General features: G+C 35.9%; 1 protein-coding gene across 6 annotated transcripts in view; it reads left to right on the top strand.

Moving 5' to 3' along the window:
* The window catches only part of LOC124642746 (inositol 1,4,5-trisphosphate receptor), a 105703-nt gene that overhangs the window by 11604 nt on the left and 70949 nt on the right, over positions 1–23150 (top strand). The gene's annotated exons all lie outside the window — the stretch shown is intronic.

The following is a 23150-nucleotide window of genomic DNA, read 5'->3' as shown; positions in this document are numbered from 1 at the left end:
CTCTTCAAAATCGTAATATTTTTAGAATTTTGGAAATGTTTTGTCTATACTAAGTAATATTATAAAGAGGAAAACTTTGTTTGGTTGTAATGAATAGGCTAAAAAACTACTGGACCGTTTTTTAAATTCTTTCACCATTCGAAAGCTACATTATCCACGAGTAACATAGGCTATATTTTATCCCGGTACGGGCAGTAGTTACCACGGGACGCAGGTAAAAGATTTAACATAAAAAGCTTTGTACAAAAGAAACTTACAATCCAACGTTTTGACCTCCGTCAAAAACACGAACGTTTCTCATAAACAAAGTTTTTCTTCTACTTTAAAAGTTTTAGGATATTTCTGGCGTCCATCTTCAGCAATTCCATTCATTGTTAACTTAACTCAACAAATATTTAGAAGTTGCCCGTATTTGTCTTGATTCTATACAAAAGTTTTGATTCGTTCATCGTTTTGAGTTCTCTTTTAAATAACAATGGAAGGTAACAAATTATACGTTCCTGTAGAAAGTTTTGTGACATATTTATTGCGATTTTGATATTTTTGGCTAGTGTCCAATTTTGCGGTTTTGGTGCTGTTTTCGCTCTTGGCGTGTTTCCATAAGGAATTGCAAAGAGGATATACCAAACTGTTAAGTTGTCACAAACAAACGATTTACTGCAACAAACAAACGTGTTTGGGTTCATTTTGGACAGTGATTGGCGCCATTAAAAAAAAATAGGTTGCATTATTGGGGACATACCATTTCCTTCTGATTTTGCTCCTGTTTTATATCTGGTTAGCTTTTTAGTTATCTTGTTAGTCATCACCCATTTACCAGTAAAAAAAGCCAAATTTTCGAGTTGCAATCGAGCTCTCAAAAATTATTGTGCATTTTTAAAAATAAAGATAAAATAGTTACTTAGGGTTAACCCTAAGTAACTATTTTATCTATTCTAATAGAAACCACAACCACAGCTTCTAAGATCAGAATATTTAATTCCCACCCTCCTCTCGAAGCTACTTTAATATTTTTATCCAGTTTCAGTGCCTGTATAAAATTCTATTACTCAATAATGTAGACAAACTACTTGGGCTGCAAACTCTGCCATTCCGCACTTTGTGTAAAACTTAGCTCAAGGAAGTGGGGTATTGTGGCGTGCACTGAAATGGGACCAGCTTGTTAGCACTTTGCAGTGCTACTTTCTGCTGAATTATTTAAATTGATTGTTGTGCAAGCGTACAAAACGCGTTTGTTTGGTGTAACTGATTTTGATTTTGAAGAGATGTCATTTAAAGTAGTTATAGGAAAATGGTGGTTGGACAATATGGGAGAGGTCGCCGCATAGGTGCTGGAAGAGGCACTCGTTGAAAGGCCCTTTTGAAAATCAATAATCGCCCTATTGCTGAAAAAATAATGATTATAGGAACATAATCTCAAAAGTCTCTATAATTACTGAGCACTGAGCGACTCTTAATTACGATTAGATATAAGTTTCGTTATCTTCTACAGAGTGCTAGAGCACATGTAAAGCCTAGAAACTGTATAAAACTTAATTTATTTTAAGTCTGGCGTTTCCTCGATTCCGGCACGCGAAGCTAGCAACACGTAAAGATTCATGTGACAGTTCCCTATAGCGCTATTCTAGAAATTTCGATGCAAGTCCCACGACGCCTAGGCAATATTTCCTACATACCTTGAACATTACTGTGTTATATTGTGAAAAGGAAGTATGTAAGGAAAGATGGTGTTCTTCAGTTTCTTCTTACCCTCGTGGGAAAAGGGAAATAATGCGTGTTCTACATTATGTTACTTTAGGAAATGTTGAGATGATGTTTATTGTTTGTATCACTTTTATAATTTACGTGTTTTTAGACTACACGAGCGGCTCTCTCTGGCTGTGTATCTCCTAAATCGCACTGTCTAATAGTTTAAACCGCATGAAAATCCTTGCAGTAATGTTGAACTTATCGCAAACAGACGGTAGCGGCTAAGGAGTATACGAGTAAAATACCCGAATAAAAAAACAGCCATTTCTGAACAAATTTTAATACTGCAATGAAGTAAATTTTCGTGCTTTTTGTGCAAAAACACGAACACCGTTACGTATAATTCTCTGAATGAAAGATATAGGCGCATTGTTTAGCATTAGCATTGTAAAACATGTTACCATGCCCGCATTATTAGTTTCATACAGTTTTATGTCGACAGACAACTGTAAACGTTTTATTAATACAACGGTGTATCATTGGTTGCTTGTAATACGTGGTATGTGGACAATTTGAAGATACATACATAAGTACGTATGTATATCTTATGAAGAATATGATACAAATGAAATTAAAACATTGAAAGGGTATTAAAAAAATGAAACTTATAAGGATTCCCGCCAACCACAGACTTTGTAGGACAGATAATTGGGCCGAATTTTTGTAGGACATTCTGAAAAAGATTTTCTGACCGACTCTTGGTAGAACGAGAGCGTTGCACTAATTGCTATCAGTGTGTTATATTTTTCTCCTACAAAAAATCGTTTAAGTGATCGTGTGATGTTTATAAAAAACGTTACCTTCAGAAGGAAGGGAGGTTTCTTAAGAAGGAAGGTAACGTTTCGTAATCGTAATCGGGTAAAAAGCCAATACATTTCGTGAATTTTCGGTACGAAATATTATTCAATCACCTTTTACCGCCTGTATGATTCTTTTGAAAATAACTTCCACTGTATGACATAATTGCACGCGAAATGGGAAACTTTCTGCCTTGTCTCCTGCAGCCGGAGATTCATAAAGCCTGTTAATTTTCATCTCGGTGGGCAATTAAAATCTTTGCAGTCTGCTAGTCATGGACGCATATTGTAGGCTTCGTATAGTTCGTATAGAGTAGAGAGATACCTAATTTGTACATAAATTGCTGTTTGACACGCGAAAGGAAATAATTGCAATCCGTTCTTTATATTGTTTTGTCAAAATGTGCAGGATCATTGAGCATTTATGGATGTATGTTAGGCAACTTCCCGCAGCCGGTAAAAAATAGACTAGTATTTTATTCTGAGTTATAAGCTATATCTCTGCTAAAGTTCATAAAAACCGTTTAGTATTAGTCATCATATTCACATATCTTTTTCTTTGGTGCTGAAAGCACCAACAATTCTTAGGAAGCAGGTGAAATCACTGGTAAAAGCTAGTTTATAGTAAAATCTGAGATATCATTGTGAAAAAATCTCAGCATTAAAGATTAAAAGTATCTGGAAGAGTTGAGTGTGGAAACGGCCATTTTGTCCGACATCAGTCAGTCCGTTGTTCCATCTAATTGGGCTTATTTATGTTCGAGTCACGTCCCGGCGTTACGGAAACTTTCATTATTAGATATCTTGTTAGTTTTGCTCTGTGCCTTTTAGCTGGTGATATTGTGTATAAACATTTTGTCGAACACGTTTCGGAGAAAAGGTAAATTGCCGGTATGTTTTCAACGGAACTTTTATACTTTAACTAATATTTTTTTGGTATTTTTGCGACCCTTTTCCGCGCTTCCTTATTCCCATTTTTTTAACGGTATAATCTAGGTATCTTTACCAATATTACAAAGGTGAAGAGTTTGATTGCTTGAGCGCGCTAATCTTTCAGTGTTAGCTAGCTCTTTTATTGAGAGAGTTACTGTTACAGCCTTTTTATCGTCCCACTGCTGGGCACAGGCCTCCTCTCACACGGAGAAGGATTGGATTATTGAGAGAGGCTAAAGAAAATTATTATCCGGATGACTAAAGTACTTTTCACGTGAAGGAAACCGCTCCCAGAAGCTAGTGGTTAAATATAGCTGTTTCATAAAGCAATAGATGGGACCCTGGAGACGGATGCTATGCGAGTGCGTGAATGCGTCCCTTGGGAAAACGAGTGAAACCAAAAGAAAAAGCTAAATATTCTAGAATATATAAAAGCTGAAAACTACCTGAACAGCAAAGTAATCACAGAGTAAATAAGGTTGTCAAAAAGGTTGGGTCTTAGTTCCCTTTGTCTAAGAGGGCTTTGACCTGTGTTAAAACAATTCTGGGACCTAAAGAAACAGTATTACATGTCTGTTATTTCTAAACCTAATTTACTTGTGGAAGTTGGTAGAAGTTAATGAACAACCTAAGGAACAGGTATTTTGGAAAACTAGTACCTACACGAAGGCGAGATTCCGCCGGTGTGTGGCTTTGTGAGTCATACAAAAGGTTTCTTCTGGTTAACATGCTCTAAGATAGCGAACAATAACATAGAATACCTTTCTGCACGAAGTCATGCTTGAGCACAAGTTAAAGTCGCTCCTTGTGTGTCCCCGTGTAAATACCGTTGGATTGATAAATTTATTGTCGCAAGTGTGGCTGCTGAGCACGAGGTCTCGGGTTCGATTCCCGAGTCGGGCCGAAATCGCTTTGTGGGTTTTAGAAGACTTTCACAAAGCAGCCCGAAGCCTGGAAGTTGGTGATTGATTCACCCGTGCATCGGAGAGCACGTAAATGTCGGTCCTGCGCCTGATCTCTTTCCGGTCGTGTCGGATTGCCGTCCCATCGGGCTATGAGAGTGAAGGAATAGGGAGTGCACCTGTGTCTGCGCAATTTCTTGTGCACTATAATATGTCCTGCGCAGTTGGCTAATCTCCTTACATGAGAACAGCCGCCGTAGCCGATAATCGGCTAGGAGGACATCATCATCATCATATGGACAAGATTTTACGATTGGACTGATTGGAATTTGAGATCACTATGGACTAAACATGCGCCATAGTACATGTGCAGTTCATTGATGTTGGATGATACTGACTGTCGGTCATTTAGTAACAATAAACTAAAAGTATTTAATTCTGTGATATTAAACTTTATGTTTGACTTTTCCAGATATGCTGTATTATATTTATAGTTTATTGTGCTCATGGCCAAGTCAATATTATTGTAATGTGAACAAAACTATTGATATAGTCACAAAATATTAATTTATGATTACAAATAAAGTTGAACAGGACTTGGCTTCTATGCGATCTCAAAACTATTTACGGTGGAAGAATTGCGTAGAGGCTTGGCTTTTTTTACATTTAATGTTTTTGGTGGGATTCTCTTTGAACAGAATTGATCTACACCGCTTTATGTCTACGTTAGAACGATTAAGATAATCGATATTATTCACGGTGATTAGGGTCAGCTCGCGCCAAAATTGTGCTACAAAGTACAAACATATATTATACCTAGGGTCGTTCGTGTTTCTACTCTTATGTATTAAGGGGCAACAAAAAATTTGGGAATCGATGTAGCGATCTGTTATGCAATTAAGAATATGAATCATCAGGATAATAACTAGAATTTTTACAGGATTTATCAGGATAACCACCTGTCATAACTTTACTTTCAGTACAAAGGATCTATAGAACCAAGTTAGATAACTTTTTGAAACAGCTGACAGTTTCTATAGAAATTCTCTCCTATATTAGTAACGAGAACACGTATTGAACTAATATGATAATGGACATAAACACGTTAGCATCAGGTGCGATAATCGATCTGTAGTAATCCGTTTATTCCGATTAGCTGTGATATATGCGCATTGGTCAGGTCGTTTCCATGTTAGCAAATCTGCATTAAGAGTGCATCTACGCGGTGCAAATAGCTTGCGCATGTTGAGGCACTTATGCAGGTAACATGCATAATACCCACCCGTGTGCACTTGTCACTTGCGCATGTTAACTTCCTCCAGCTACATGCACCAGTGTAGACGCACCCTAAATAATGAAAAAAAGAGTGCCGCTTAAAGTCGAGGAAGTTTAAATTATTTAAATCGAGGTGGTTGCTCTCATATTGGATGCTTTCGTTAACGATTAAATATCGATACTTATTGTATCCTTCCGAATCATAGTGGAAACGCGCCTTACCCCACGTTCGGTAACTTGTAAGCCACTAGGCTACCCATATAGTTTCAGACTTGTAGATCACGTAGATTTGTTGCTGAAGTTCCGTTGAAGCAGGTCGAAGTTGGCTTCTAAAGTTATTACGAGTACCTGTAGTACATATAAATTCGGTACCTTCCCAAAAGTATGTATTATGAGTTGATGTTGTGGTATGACGCTGGGGATTACTCACATTTGTCTTAATTTGATAGAGGACAATACCTTTCAACACATACATACAAAGATATTTATATAAAAAAAATAGGCTCAGTGTAAAATTGCAACTCAAAATAAGAATTTCTGTAACATGATACTTGTAAGAGCTCAAATGATGAAGCCTTTTCTTGCCTAAAAAGCGAACGTTAACAATAGCTCAAGAACGCGAGATGGAGAGGTCTTAGCGTCAACTTCAGCCGAGAAATAACTTCCATAATAATCTATCTTCATTTTGTCGATTTTCTTTGCTACATTCATTTATGGCAAAGTATTTTCGCTCTTTTCTGCACTTTTCATAACATTTCATCATCTAAATAATTTCATTAAAACAAATGAATTATGTTCCTGGATTATACCTGACTAGAAGTGGTGAAATATATTTCGTCCCTGTAAACTGTTCTGTACGTAAAGTCATTGTTACTGAACACAATTTCAGCAATGTGGGTCATAATTAAACGTTGTATTCATATCTTCTGTCAGATAAAGATGAGAAGGGTAACGTTATTACTGCTTTATGAGCATTAACAAGCTCCCAAGTAAACATACACTTAGGTAATATTGTTTTAACAGGACCTGGCTTTTAGTTAACGAATGAATTGCATTACATCTTATTAGCAGAACTCTCAGGATTCACCTTTGTTAATTCTCGACTATACATTGTCGCAGAGTTTGATTCCAGTGATAAATATGTATTTTATAGTGGAGGTATTTATGCATTTTATGTTTTTGACCCTCATAATAGGTCTGCCTCATTAATTTTGATTTTTAGAGCTAAGACCTGATATAACATCAAAACTTACCAACAAAATTGTCGACAATCCTTTATCGTACGACAAAACCGTCCCATTTCTTGAAAATTGCAGACTTCTGATATCTCCAGCAAAATGGATAGGAAGTCTTCAATATTACATGTCGAGAAGTCGTAGTAGAAATGAGTGATCTTCAGATTACTCCCTCAGGCTTGCGGGCGGTAGATAGCCATACCCGTACATATATTAGGTATTATGTGCCCGTTATATTTTACGGTCGACATTTCAGCGTCTTTGCTTACTGGTGAGGGCACTTCAGTTTTATGTTAGGTGAGTTTGCTGTTCTTCCTGTTACCTATGTGTGAATAAGTAGTCGGTTCTTCTATTGGAAGGTGTGTCACCTTGTTTGTTGATATCTTTTTTTGTGTGACGTCTTTAAATAACTGCATCCGCAGCGGGAAGGGAGACTTGTACTGACCAATTGCTATTTAAAAAAGAACGAACCACCAGTTATATTACACACAATTTTAACAATATCTGTCTATGATTGTTTAAGTATGATGAATGGAAGTAGAAATAAATACCTCATATCTATTAATATTACCTTCAAATGCGTGAAGCGGCAATAATTTAATATTCCAATGTAAACAAACTTCTATATTGTTTGTTTTATAACTAAGTCCACGCGTATTCGAATTTACCAAGAATGGTAGCCGGAAAAAATTTGAAACCATAATTTCAAATCTAGTTTTCCTTATAGGAAAATAGAAAGATCCGCCTTAAAAAAACCCACAGTTGCGTTTCTACCAATCCATGCAGGAGCCTTTTGATGGGACAAAATGTCTAGACTTCACTGTGGAGGTATCGATATCAAATACTTGATAAATCATTGATTGATTAATAAGGGAAATAAGAATCCTTAAGATATTTTAGAAGTGCAAGACACTGATTATTGCTTCAAACGTAACAGTTAAATCCCAAACTCTTCACATAATTATCTAGCGTTCTAATAAAATTGCATGCGCCGAAAACGTAACAAACTAACGAATTTCGTTTGTTTTTCTAGAAAATGTTACAGTATTACTACTTATCTCTACTAATAAAGCTGGCAACATGGCTGATGATAATGCTCAGACTCGTCAAAATAAACATTTTCAGCAAGGTCCCACTGTACGTCAATCATTGTACGTAGAAACAAACACTGATATTTTTACAAATCCTTTGTAGGGAGACCGTCCGTTCGTGTGTTGTGCACATTGTTCAGTAGAAAGTCTGTGTTTCGCTAATTACGTTGTTTCTGAAAAATAAACTAGACGGGAAAATCAATAACTTTTATACCACAAATATCGGGGAAAAAATTGTGAAATATCGTCGCGGTTTTCAGTTACACCCTCTGCAAACTCTCTTGTGTCTATAAAAATGTTTTTTTCCAATAAGTGATTTAAATAACAAGCGATGGACCCATCGCACCCAACAACCCTGAAACAGGATTACACGGCCAAGAGACTGCAAATCCAGGTCACTTGGCTAACAAAAAAGCAGAAATATCTCCAAAGGCTGCCCTATTAATATACCTTACGTCCCTACTTGCCGCTTGATTAAACACTATACGCACCCACTCAGGCCCACATATTGATTGGCTTTATCTCCCAAGCGTTAGCTGCTAACTGCTAGTTCATGATAATATACGTTAACAGATGGCCGGTGTCGCATTTGCATTTTCGGAAAAAGCTTGAAAAACTAGTGGTTGGGTTTTGGAGACCCCTGTTTGATTTAAGGATGTTCATTTGTGATTGTGGACTCATTTTAGTGCTGTGATCGAAATGTTGCATTCGGGGGATCATTTTTCATTGCATTTGTACTGTTTTGTGTATTATGGGTATGTTTTATCATTCCTTATGTGAAAGATAGTGACGTTTAGTATGTATTCATTAATGGCGATATTACCTTCCCCCATTTTTACTTCAACTTTTGCCAAAAGTTCACTGAGAAGTTTATCATACTCTGGGCATATCTTGAATATTTTATCGCACAAATAAAACGCGCCCAAGCTATAAGACCCGTTCCACCGCGCTCAATAAGAAGCTACAAGTACCGATAAAAGCTGGTTACGTTTGGCAACAGGTGGCTCCTAACATCCCTAACCTTGCTCAAACTCGTAGCACTTCAAAGTAACATTGTTTAACAATATTATATTATTCCCTTTTATCCAACAAACTTCTTTCTAACAGCAATTCTTTCAATTTTTGTGTAACCGACATCAAACTTTGCTCCCAAATATCGGATCCGAAAAACATTTTCAACAATCCTATCATACTTAGCTCATCATGAGAAAAGGGCATAACAAACAAGGGGTCTTCAAAGCCGAATTGGAATCCAAAGCTATAAACAAAAGGTCGAAATTCGCATGACAAGTACTTCTTGAACATAGTGCGGGCGTTTCAGATGGTCATAAGTGAAAATCGGAAGATAATATGCTACTGTGCAGTCGGTCTGATCGCGATAGTGGTTTGTTCTTACTACATAGACGTGAAACGCGCGTGGTATAAACTTGTGTTGCATACCTTTTATATTGTCTGTGACTTGCTGAAGCTGCTTATGAAATTGGTTGAACTTGACATTGACTGAAGATGATATGATTGGTGTGGGTAAGTCAATATTTCGTAGTTTTACTCAAATACCCAGTGAAGTTTTGCTCATCTCTGTGTTCAAAAAAACTTACCTAACCTTCCTTTTTGCTCAGTCAGGTAAAAAGAAAAATGATTTACAAGGAACTATTCTGGTCAGCCCACGAAACTAGTAAAAAGCTTTTTGTCCGCCTAACTGATTCGTTGCGTCGGTTTTACTGCAATTTAATGGGCTCTCTGGAGCAAGCGAACCTGCGTTGTTTCGTTTTCAGTTTTGGTTGTTATTTGAAATTTTGGTTCACTGTAGTTGAAAACTTGATTTGTCGGATTGAGTGAAACATTCAATGTTTGTTTGTGGTAATTTTGTTTTGATTTAAGGTAACTGGTTCTCTGTAACTAGGTTTAGTAAATTAGTTCCATTACTTACCTCACCGGCCCAATTTTCCACATGGCTGCCTTGTTTTCAGAATGCCGACGTTTCATATTCAACTTCTTCCTTGAGAATAACTTAAGGGCTTCTATATCTTTGGGATGGTGATCATGTACCAGTTTCATTCGCAATTCGAAGGTAATTTATATGAAATTATATCATAGATAATTTTAACCAGACTTATGTAATAAGCTATAAGAATCCTATTCAGTAATAGACATCCGTTATTTCTTACCATAAGGCCTTGCCATATGTTGGATGAGAATAGCGAATGTTTGCCAATTGAGGAGCGTCAATAAACAGACAAACAGTTGTTGAGTCCGGACATCAAAGCCCGCTCTTCAATTTACGAGCTTTGAACTATCTGAATTGGTTGACTGAAGTTTGAATAATAGCTTTTTTATTGATGGCTACGTTTATTCAAGTGTTAATTCTTGTCTTTGCTGAATTAGTTATTTCAAGTTCAGTTTGGAATTAGTATCTTGCATTAGAAAAGGTCTAAACTAACTTCCTGGTTTAATACTTCACGTGTGCGATTATTATTACCTATTTAAAGTAACAAAATTTCTTCCCACTCCATACAGATAAAATAGATAGGTAACCTTTTCTCCAAAAGCTTTTTCATTATTAGTTATTCAATCAGGATCTTAAAAAGGGTTTCGAGGAATTATCTAAAAGTGCGTGGGAATTCTCAAGTCAATGCCCTCTTTCAGCAAAGAGTATTCGCTACTTATCTTTTAGGTAATTCTACTCTACTTTTGGTAGTGTTATTCATGTTCTGCTGTCCTTTCTAGAATTCTTATCTCTCTTGTTTTCACGCCATGCTTCATTCTCAGTATTAAATCTTTTAATGGTTTATCTCGAAAAGTACATCCTGAGATCATCTCAATATTTTCAATAGGTACGCTTGAAATTCTAAAGGAATCTTCAGCATTACGTATCGAAGAGATACGAATGAATGGGGCATTCGTTTCATCTCGAATACGTGGGCGTGGGTAAATAATTTGAAAGCACTTAAAACGTAACGTAAATAACTTTTAGAGCTATTTTTAATAGGCGTTTATGTAGATATCTATCGGCTTCAGATGTGAATTTACAGTTCTATCGTATCGTCAATCTTATGTCTGGCTGAAATTATTGGGCTGTCGGTCAGTCAGTTACTTGATTGGTTTAGAGTTTAGAGTGACCAGCCAGTCCAAGGTGCATTTATGTGTAGGCTATTTAAATCACAATTACTGTTTTCTTGAATGCCATTTAACAGCTACTCATACATAAATACTTTATTTCCTACACAAACTTGACACAATCGTGTAAGACAATCGTCTTAGGCTGCTTGTCCACCGAAGCGTAATATTCAGAAATGACAATTTATAAAATCTGGTACCATTTCATGAAATTTATCCTATTTATCTCCGCACCACAGCCTCGTCTGGCTTCAGTGGATAGGCAGCCCTGTGGTCGAACGAATGCTTTCATACGCCAAGTCCGTTTAGAGTGCTCAAATCTGAAGTTTCAGCTACTGAAAGCTTTCGTCTATCGTCATAGCCTTTCAAAACATGGTCCTTTCAGCGATATGAACGGTTTATTTCAGGCTTAGATTCAATTCAAAGCTGGATTTCATTGAACCTGAAAGCTCGTAGTTTTGAGGATATTGATGGTGCTTTTGTATCTCTTTTTAACCGCATTTCCAAACAGAAGGATTTTTATGTTTGGTTAACCAAACCGTTACTCCGTCGTTATTAACATCAAGTTTGCATATAGCTTTATCTATAGCTTTTGAGTAGGTAGTTCGTGAAAAATTTACGAATTGAGCAGAATAATTTATTGCATCAATCACCTGAGATATGTATAGGATCAATTGTTATTGAATTAAGGGGTGGGGAAAGTCGTTCACTGCCACGATAAAACAGTTCTGTAACTACAAAAAATACCATGATAAAAGGGTTTCAAGTAAACTTTCCTAGGTGTAATTTAAAGATTTTTTCAGTTGTATTTTTTGTCTATTTATAAAAGATTTTTAAGTAAAGAGTGTTTTTTTAAGTAAAGAGTGTTTTTAAACGGTTTTATTTAGCTTACCCCGTTTGTTTTATTTATTATTTATTCATTCTTGGGTCAAATTTAGTAATTCAAATTTCACCCTCTTCCTGTCAACCGAATAATCTGAAATTTTGTATACACCTTTAATTCCGATGACAATACAATATAGTAATATCAATAACATTGTAAATCCAATATGGCCGCCGGCACAAAATGGCGGATAACGTAGATTTTATCAATCCCATCAATATGGGTATCAAATGAAAGGGCTCTACAAGCAGAATACAATATACTATAAAAAATTGAAATCCAAGATGGCGGCCGCTACAAAATGGCGGATAACGTAGGTTTTATCAATCCCATCAATATGGGTATCAAATGAAAGGGCTCTACAAGCAGAATACAATATACTATAAAAAAATGAAATCCAAGATGGCGGCCGCTACAAAATGGCGGATAACGTAGGTTTTATCAATCCCATCAATATGGGTATCAAATGAAAGTTCTCAACCAGTAGAATACAATGTACTATATAAAATTAAAATCCAAGATGGCGGCCTCTACAAAATGGCGGATAACTTAGGTTTTATAAATCCCATCAACATGGGTATCAAATGAAAGGACTCAACAAGTAGAATACAATTTACTATAAAAAATGAAATCCAAGATGGCGGCCGCTACAAAATGGCGGATAACGTAGGTTTTATCAATCCCATCAATATGGGTATCAAATGAAAGTTCTCAACCAGTAGCATACAATGTACTATATAAAATTAAAATCCAAGATGGCGGCCTCTACAAAATGGCGGATAACTTAAGTTTTATAAATCCCATCAACATGGATATCAAATGAAAGGTCTCAACAAGTAGAATACAATTTACTATGCAAAATTGAAATCTAAGATGGCGGATAACGTAGGTTTTATCAATCCCATCAACATGGGTATCAAATGAAAGGTCTCAACAAGTAGAATACAATTTACTATGCAAAATTGAAATCTAAGATGGCCGCCGCTACCAAATGGCTGATAACAATTTTTTATCAATCCCACCAATACGGGTATCAAATGAAAGGGCTTCACAAGTAGAAAACTGTCAGTAACTCCAGCGGGGCCCAACAGGGCCAAGGCCTGCCTGGGCTGCGAGATTGTTCGAAAGAGTTACCGCGGCCCTGGTACATAAAGGCCTACGACGGAACAAAACGGTTTTTAGTCAAGAGTCTGACACTCCCTCACCGCTGCTGACCCACAGCAGGAGAGGTCATGTGATGATTTTTGGGGTTGTTAAAAAAAAAGTATCTGGAAGGGCTATGTATTGAGGAATTAGATTGTAATAAATTGTCAGGTAAGAGACCGTGTAATAATGATACACTAAATGAATTAGATAGAATGAGGAATATTCGGTACGCATTTTCATTAAATACTAAAAACTAGAAAATAAAAAATCGGTAAAAAAACTTTTAAGTTAAACGGTTTTATCTTATCTGCACTGAAAACTAGAAAATAAAAAAATAGTTACTTACCTGTCAACCTACGTAGGTGGTCCCGGTCATATTAAACTAAAATAAAAACGTGGGGCCCCTGTGAAATCCTACCTATGGCAAAGCATATCTTTATACTTTGGTAGATCATGAGCTCGGCGTTCGCTGGTGAAGCCGCTACGGCTGATTATTGATTGTCAAAATCTCCAGTTACGATTATAGTAAGTCGATGCAATCCACACCTATTATACCTCTAGAAAAAAGTACTACAGCAATAGTTAATGGGCCCCACGTTTTTATTTTAGTTTAATATGACCGGGACCACCTACGTAGGTTGACAGGTAAGTAACTATTTTTTTATTTTCTAGTTTTTGCTCACTATGTTGACAATAGTATTTAGACGACCAAAAATAGAATCATCAAAATAGATTTCGCAATTAAGGAAGAACGTTCATCATTACACATTTCAGCTATCAAGCTATTACCACTAGAAACTTGATCAATAGTTATTACGATTTAATATCGCAGTCTTATCGTGTGGTTCTGACATTTCCATGGTATTGATCCACGGGGTTCAGACTGTAATCATTTAGTTGCCACATAAAAAGCGTGTCAGGATCACACTACATTTGTCTGAATTAGTTGGTTATGGTACCTATATTCCGTGTTCTGGTAATTTGAAGATATGTATTAATCCAATCAACGTTTGGTCTTTTATCTATACTTAATATTTATGCCTTAATAATGTATTCTACTTAATATTATAAACGCGAAAGTTTGTATGTATGGATGTATGGATGTTTGTTACTCTTTCACGCAAAAACTACTGAATGGATTTTAATGAAACTTTACAATAATATAGCTTATACATCAGAATAACACATAGGCTACAATTTGTAAACATATTGTTCGAAATACTAAACCTGCGCAGACGAAGTCGCGGGCCCCAGCTAGTAATGTAATATTTATTGAATGCTAGCATGTAAGGGTTAGCCAAACATTAAAATTGTATTCCTAAAACGTATTTAGATTTTTTCAAAAATTTGTATGTTGCTTGTGAAGTCCCAGAAATTAATTTTGAGGGCAAGTTGACAGCTTCAGAGATAGCTCATTCTCGTCAAATCATTTATTTGTTTAGTTCCTAACCGTGATCATATGTACAGTTTCTTGTTGAATGAGAAACATGAAGCGTTTCCCCCTTTGTACTCCCGTGATTGACGGTCAAGCGATTATATTCACCGGATCACTTAACCGCAGCAACTGGTTGCAAAACCGCGATTTTGGAGACTGACACAGAAACTTTATATCCCGTTTAGTCCGATATCATTGTCGACAAACTGCAGACATAATGGAGAGATTCCACCAAAATTACTCGCGTTAGTTTTTTCGCAAACAAAAAATGCGTAGGCGCGGGTCCACTGCATGTGTTCGCGTACAAGGGTTGCAATTTCGCGGACGTTTTAGAAACGTTGGCACGCATTTTTTTTACTGTTTTCTAGAGCACCAGAAGATTTTGTGTGCGTAACAGTGCAACTGCGCGATCCTTTACCTCCTTCTCAAAATGGGTCCTTGATACCAAAAGCTAATATTTAATTTCGAATAACTGTAAGTAACGGCTGTTGTTTTCAATTAATAAATAAATATTAATTAAGCTGAAACATGTAGTTATGGTGCGGCTTGCTATTACAGTAAATAATCGATGGGGTAATAGCGTTTTGACAGGTCATGTCACTAAATTAATGGTGTCACTGTCATATACTCAACTTTCTTCGGTATTATTATTCCTTAAAATGTTTAACACGGTTTTTAAAGCAAGCGGCAAATAAATCTAATTACCAAAAGTTATCTAGCTTCCAACCATTTATCTTTAAGCGGTCACGAACAAAACTTTGGGCCTTCAGCGGCAGTAAAATAGGACTCCAAAGACAAATATAAAGGAAAACGGGGCCAGTTGACACAAAGAGCTTTTAAACTGGCAGACTTGTGTTAAGTTCACAATCGCTGATAGTTCTTGTCTTTGTGATTTATACAATGTGTACACTTAAGTGCAATGAAAAAGAGTCAACTGCAGTATAAAAAAAATCGTTAATTATTTTTGTGTTGCTCTTAACTCTGTAATTTTCTTAATTTAATAAAAAAAAGTTACATAAAGTAGTCCATTTACTTTTAAATGAACTTTGTAATAAATCTTTTCAGTGCATAGACTGTTCTAAAAACTAAGAGCTATCTCTCGGAGCACTAAGCAAAGCTTTTACCTAAGGTTTTATGCTAAAAGACTCGTCTTCGTTCTTCGACAAAGGCAAGGCAAATATTAGGAATGGCACCAGTATTACGCTTCTAGGAAAGAATGCTTTTATTGCTTACTTAGATTCCGCCAGGGGTCCCACCCGTGTTGTGTGAAAACTTCTTCACGTACCGGAATAAAAAGTAGCATACAGCCCTTGTCGATAAATCTATCTCACAGTAAAAAGTTTTACAAATAGAACCAGTAGTCCCTTCAGTTTTATATCATTAGTATACATTATTAGTGTACATTTTTATGCCCTTCTGGGCCACCTTGAATCCGTTTACTATTCTATATAATTCTAGATTGTAATTAATTCCTTACATAAAAATAGACGATAACACAATTCGTGCTTAGACAGGAAAAGGCTTTCTTTTTGGTTAGAAGCCCTATTCTTCTTAATCATTTATAACTGTCAGAAAAACGTCGGCGTTGGCAAAAACTTTTGTTACTGGCTTTCTTTACCAGCTGAAATGGAGTTAAAGAATTTTGGACATTACTCGGTTTGTTTTTTTTTGAGGTCGCTTATCCGTACTAATGTTATACAAAGTTTGTGGTATCCTAATCTCTAGATATCCTGAACTGATTTTGAAAATTCCTTTTGCCAATAGGGAGCTATGTTATTTGTGAGTTCCATAGACTATATACGTTGCTGCTCAAATGCCTTGTCAAATATATCTTCACCAGCTTTGAGTCTAAAATGTCTATCTATTTTTGTCATTTGTCGGCAAAACGGCTGTATCTGACGAAACGCAGACTGGTAGTTCGTGGTCAAACAACTAGTATCGAATCATATTCATTGTCAAGTGCAGTTTATATCCAAGAGCCTGGGCGTATACTGGTCATCTGCAATTATTTCATTGGGCTGCATCCCGTTATATGGCCGGCCATGGTCAAATGTATTTACTAATTACATACTGCAGTCTGCAATCACAGTTAACTTGGATCTGATTACATAATCACTAGTGTATCACTGTTATTCAGTCCGTCAAGAGGTTTTTTTTTTCATGGTAAAAAGATTACACTTCATCGCATGGAAACTGGGTTAGATTTTTGACGTTTGCATAGCATTAAACTAAGAATGCTCTTTAAGTGTGTTAATCCTGATAGGTTGTAGGTTCAATTCCAAAGATCCCCGCTACCTTACACAATATTTTTCATTACATACCTAGCTTGCCATTGTCATATACATGCTATACTTATAGGATATTCAAATTAAGAATATCCACTGATTGCCTAAAACTTTCCATGATAGCCCACATGTTCAGATAATATATGATATAACATGCCTAACAACTTCAGCCATAAAATACATTCACCAATCCTTTAGCCAATCTTGGTGATCATATCTCACAGGTGCGTGAAACGCAACGTGTAATTAGCGGAATAATTAACGTGCCATCAATATCGTGTTAAACTAACGGCAGCTCTTGTTTTAATTGTAGTTCAGTATCTAGTATCTTGATAATTAGAGAAAAGTAACAAATCGTTAGGATATCTGAAAATTTTTAAGATTCTGGCAATGCTCGCATTAATCTTACCTATTTTGTATTTTTGTTAGGATGACATAATGATAACCTTTTAGCACTTATAATGGCGAAGGTGACCAATATTTCAAACTTATTTACATACTAGCTTCCACCAGCGGTTTCATCCGCTCCCCAAATACACTAATTCCCGCAACCGAATCAAAAGTAGCCCACCTTATTCTGATGTATAGGTAATCTAGCTTACATTCATCATAATCGTCACAGTCATTTCAGCACTAACAAATAACAAACACACACATTCACAAACTTTCGCCGTTATAATATTAGTGCGCTTACATATGCTATTCCAACAACTTCGAAATCAAGTCAACGTAAGCTATAAATTACCCATTAAATGTGTAAGACATTTACCCATTTACACGCATTTATCATGTCGTCAAGGCACCATGCGCTGTCATTACACCCTATAACGATGTTTATTCAATGTAATGGGAACCCTATTTTCAGAAAGGTAGGTATCAATGTTTATTGACTAAAAAGTTCTATGACGTCAAAGGGTTTGGTTTGGTATATTGATTTCCTTACTGGTTTCGATTGTATTTGGGATGTTACTAGTATTGTTTATTGTCGATTTGTAGGAATCAGAGGAATAGGCAGTGAGACGGTGTTCATGTAGGTTTTAATGAGAAAATGATGATGTTGAATTAATTCTAAACAGAGGTGTAAGGATAGCATCCCCTTTTTCTCTCACAGTAGGAATTAATGAAATCCAATTTATTTAGTTTCTAGACTTTATTATACAAAAGAAATGTGTTGTTCTCCCTTTTCCATAATTCCCGCATAAAATTGCGGACAGAAAGTATTCATCAGTCATCCATGTATTTATTAAAGGTACACAAAACGTTATAACTGTTATTCTATTCGTCATGGACCTGAAACTTTTCAAACAACTTCATAGTACAACAAAGAAAAATATTTACAGACATTTTTCAAAAGCATACTAAAGACTACGTTGAACTGTTAGTCTAGAATATTTTTACTTAAATACTGATGATGAACAACGTGTATGTAACATTGTCCATGCGTTGCGAACAGATTATTTCGTACAAATAAACGAGAAATTCACAAAAAATCTGCAGAATTTGAAGGTAATCACGATGTGCCCAGAATTCGTCCAAATCGCAACGTTAGCATAAATCTTGATACTCCTTAGAGTGAAAGCCTTTAAAGGAAAGCTCTACATAAGGAAGGATCTACGTACCACAGCGTTCTTCTAAGGATCTGGGTGCTCAGAAAAAACTGGGTGGGTTTTAGTCAGTAAAAGTCTGTCAATTCCTTTTCCTATCCATCTCTTAAACTCAGAGCGGCAGAAATTGTGTGCGTTCGCGCAGCGGAATGTTGTTGAATTTAAAGATTTTAATTATGCAGATAATTAGTGTAAGAGGTCCTATAATTGTGTATGGTAAATAAAAATTTGTGTATGCAGCCATTGTGGAGAAATTCACCAAAAACAGATTCCGCTGGGCGAACGTTGGCGAACGTTGTCCTGGCGGAACTTTTTTTAATCCATAGACTTTAGAAGAAAAGAGATGTGTCCGAAAATTAGTGTGTATTTGTGTATAATTGATTATGTATGAATGAAATCAGTGCATGCATAAACTTCGGAGAAATTCAAGTTTCCGCTACGCGAACGTTTGGCCATTAGCTAGTTTTCATATAAAGCGCTTACATAGAGAGCTGTAGATTTTTACATACGTTGTTTTGAATTTGTTTATATTTGTTTAAAAAACAGATTTAGAAAAAGTCGTAGGGTTTAAAAGATAAAAATATAAACGTAAAATACACTTATTAGGTCTTAGTTCTTAAAGTATGCAGTTTGGGGTCTAGATTTTCACGTTTACACAAACCTTGTAAGTGTCTCCAATATGTTGCCAAGTATCAATGACATTCCGTTAGTAATTAAAAAGTTATAGGATATTTTACCATGAATAGATCACTGTTTACAAAGCAGTCGAATATCACGACGTTCTAAAGGAATTGCATGGTAAAATGTATGCCAATAATTAGTTTAATCATTCAACTATTCACTTGCAAAATTTCATGTCATTAAATTCAGTAATTAAAGAAAGACAATTATAATATTGACGGAGCATCGAAACCCTACATAACCCGACCAAGTTCGGATAGCTACAAAAAAGCGGCCGTGTCGTATGTCTAAGAAACGTTCTTAACTTGGAAGGTTAGTATATTTTTTAATATGGTACAGTTGCGTACACAAGCGTTAGGAAAAAATAAAACAATTGCATTTCTTGAATGAAAAATATTTTTTTAATAATAACGCCACTATCTACGACATTTTAGTTGAAATACGTAACGTTTATTAACGTTATATTTAATCACGTAGTTAAGTAATTTATGTAAGTAATAATAATAAAAATATTTTTGTACACGGATATTTAAATAGAGAAGTACTTGTTAATTGAAGATTTATTTTTATCGTAGAAAGTGGCATTATTATTAAAAAAATATTTTTCAATCAAGAAATACAATTGTTTTTTTTTTCCTAACGCTTGTGTACGCAACTGTACCATATTAATAAATACTAACCTACCAAGTTAAGAACGTTGCTTAGACATATGGCACGGCCGCTTTTTTGTAGCTATCCGAACTTGGTCGGATTATGTAGGGTTTCGATGCTCCGTCAATATTATAATTGTCTTTCTTTAATTACTGAATTTAATGACATGAAATTTTGCAAGTGAATAGTTGAATGATTAAACTAATTATTGGCATACATTTTACCATGCAATTCCTTTAGAACGTCGTGATATTCGACTGCTTTGTAAACAGTGATCTATTCATGGTAAAATATCCTATAACTTTTTAATTACTAACGGAACATCATTGATACTTGGCAACATGTTGGAGACACTTACAAGGTTTGTGTAAACGTGAAAACCTAGACCCCAAACTGCATACTTTAAGAACTAAGACCTAATAAGTGTATTTTACGTTTATATTTTTATCTTTTAAACCCTACGACTTTTTCTAAATCTGTTTTTTAAACAAATATAAACAAATTCAAAACAACGTATGTAAAAATCTACAGCTCTCTATGTAAGCGCTTTATATGAAAACTAGCTAATGGCCAAACGTTCGCGTAGCGGAAACTTGAATTTCTCCGAAGTTTATGCATGCGCTGATTTCATTCATACATAATCAATTATACACAAATACACACTAATTTTCGGACACATCTCTTTTCGTCTAAAGTCTATGGATTAAAAAAAGTTCCGCCAGGACAACGTTCGCCAACGTTCGCCCAGCGGAATCTGTTTTTGGTGAATTTCTCCACAATGGCTGCATACACAAATTTTTATTTACCATACACAATTATAGGACGTCTTACACTAATTATCTGCATAATTGAAATCTTTAAATTCAACAACATTCCGCTGCGCGAACGCACACGCAGAAATTATCTGAGGATTTCCAATCTCCCAAAAATTGGGGCCAATGCTTTTACCTGATATATACTGATTGAATGAAAATATTAATAGAATTAGAGCTATTATTAGAATATCCTATTGCCGAATTATTTATTTTCCAAAATATGTAATACTATGAATGAAATGCTATATAATTGAAAGAATTAATTCTGACAAATAGTATTCTATGTTGCGTCTCGGCGCCACATGGAAAATGGACAAACAATGTTGAGCCAACTGGACCTATTAGCAGCGCAGCAAATTGCCGAATTATTTAGTATCCAAATTAGTTAATAATAAATGGAAGAATTTATTCTGACAAATGAGATATGCTAAGATGTGTCTTGGCGCCACAGACGAAACTGGTTATACAAAATTAGCAAAGCTTCTTCAATGGTGCTTCTAGTTATTAGTTTTACGACGCGCGACTTTTGTTTGATCTTTACGGCTAAATTAGCTGCGGCATTTAGATCCAGTCTTTAATATAATCAGCTTATTCCGTATCGTGACAACAAAGTATTCACGACTTTGTGGCAAAATTTATGAAGGCTGGTAAGTTTGGAGCGTGAAAGTATAAAGTATACAAAATATCGGTAAATATTAGCGATCAGTGTTTATGAATGTTGCTAAAGAGTTGTTGTTAGTAGCTTCTCGTTAACTCCCGAAACATATAAGTTAATTATTGTGATGTTAACAAAAATCTTATAATACCATCCATGTATTTAAAACGCTTTAAAGTCATTGTGGAATACATGAAATAGTTCACCTACCTTATGTAAAAAAAGCGTGGAAGCAAAATCACTATACACCTATTTCTGCGTTGACGTCGCGTTGCAGTGTTCCGGCTTGGAAGGTGGTGCCGTGTGATAATTAGCAACAGATAAGACTTTTCAGCTTTTCTTTTTTATCCTGAAATGTCAAGGTTCCTTTCTCGCAAAAGTTTGTTACGGTAGACGTGTCTAGATTAAGCTTTCTATCTGCTTCAGATCTGCTGTCTTATTACAGGTCTGTAGGTCCGGAAGACCCCTTTACGTTTCGATTTCCGTGCTCGTGTCACTACGCGACTTTCACGATATAAACTGCTGTACCAACTTTTTTATTCCCTACATATAAGATCTTTGATTTCTTTCATACAGATCTTTGATTTCTTTCATACAGACTCTGCTGTATGGTGGGACCATAAAAATAAGGCAATGTTTAATAAAGACTTAGCACAAGTAGCGTTTACTTCATACAACTTCGTACTTCATAAAGTCGTGTCATAATGTATGGGGATGGGGAGATATTACGTGACTTCAGTACGAGGAAGCTTCTTATAATATGTTCTAACTTGCGAAACTTTTCCTTTTGGTATATTGTTTGTTATGATACAAAAAGTAGGTGGGTGAATAGGGAAAATGAATAAAGACTATTGAAGAAAGTGGCAAGTTTACTAGATAGACTGAAGGCAGGAGTCACAAAGCTTTGAGAAACTTATTCCAATATGGAAATAGTTGATAGACAGTGTTTATTGTGGAGCGGGAAGTAGTTTCCTAGCTAGTTTTTTTCATAGAAGCACACGTTCCAAAAGAGAAAACACTGTCGGGTGCCTAACGGGTTATTAAATAGAAAAACAACCCCTATACGTTAGAGCAAACAAAATGTCGGGTCACTCTTTATAAAGGGTTCCGTAGCTGGTACAAAATGGACAATCGATTAAAATTGGGGTCGTTGTTGGTAATAAAATATTTTATAAAGCCATAGTAATTAAAGTAGCTTATGACTTGCAAAGTTTGGAAACGGGATGAGATTTTCCATTATGAAAATAAAATTGCCTTCATATTTATATACGCCGATCCTAAAATGATGGAAAGACCCTGATATCATCATGCTTCAGTTATTACTATCTGGTCCTAAATATTATTTTTAGACCGTTTGGAAGAGGCCTGCGTCCAGCGCTAACCCGCAGCTTTTGCAAGATTGTCTGTCACCACCAAATCTTGAAGTTCCGTGGGTCCTTGGTACATCTGAAAGGATCTCTAAAAACTAACTTTCAGTAAATATTTTCACCGTAACTCACATAGTGTTTCGGGGTAACAAAGCCAATTTTTTGCCATCACACCCGCCCCGGGCAATTTATGTGCTCAACAAACTTTGTGGAGGCTTCAATTTTGTGGCGCTGTCGACCGGGTGATAGGCGTTCCAACTACTGGGGTAAATTGAAGCGATTTTATTTTTGAAAAGGATAAAAATGAGTAGGATATATGCACTAGACTATAGGTACAAAAGGATAGAGATAAGTGTCGTTTTTCTTGGATAATTTGTTGTCCTTGTGGTAACGTCAACTTTCCAAGTGTTGGGGAAAACGCCCTCTAAGGATCTTCACAACCTTTCTCCTTACCTGATAGTCGTACTCAAGATCTAGAAGTATATGTACATTATACTCCTTATAATTTTTGTTTTTTGTTTTCTGTGGT

Source organism: Helicoverpa zea, chromosome 25, assembly GCF_022581195.2.
Source record: "Helicoverpa zea isolate HzStark_Cry1AcR chromosome 25, ilHelZeax1.1, whole genome shotgun sequence".
Taxonomy (NCBI): Eukaryota; Metazoa; Arthropoda; class Insecta; order Lepidoptera; family Noctuidae; genus Helicoverpa; species Helicoverpa zea.
The sequence above is the reverse complement of the archived record's forward strand: the minus strand, read 5'-3'. Positions and strand labels throughout refer to the sequence as shown.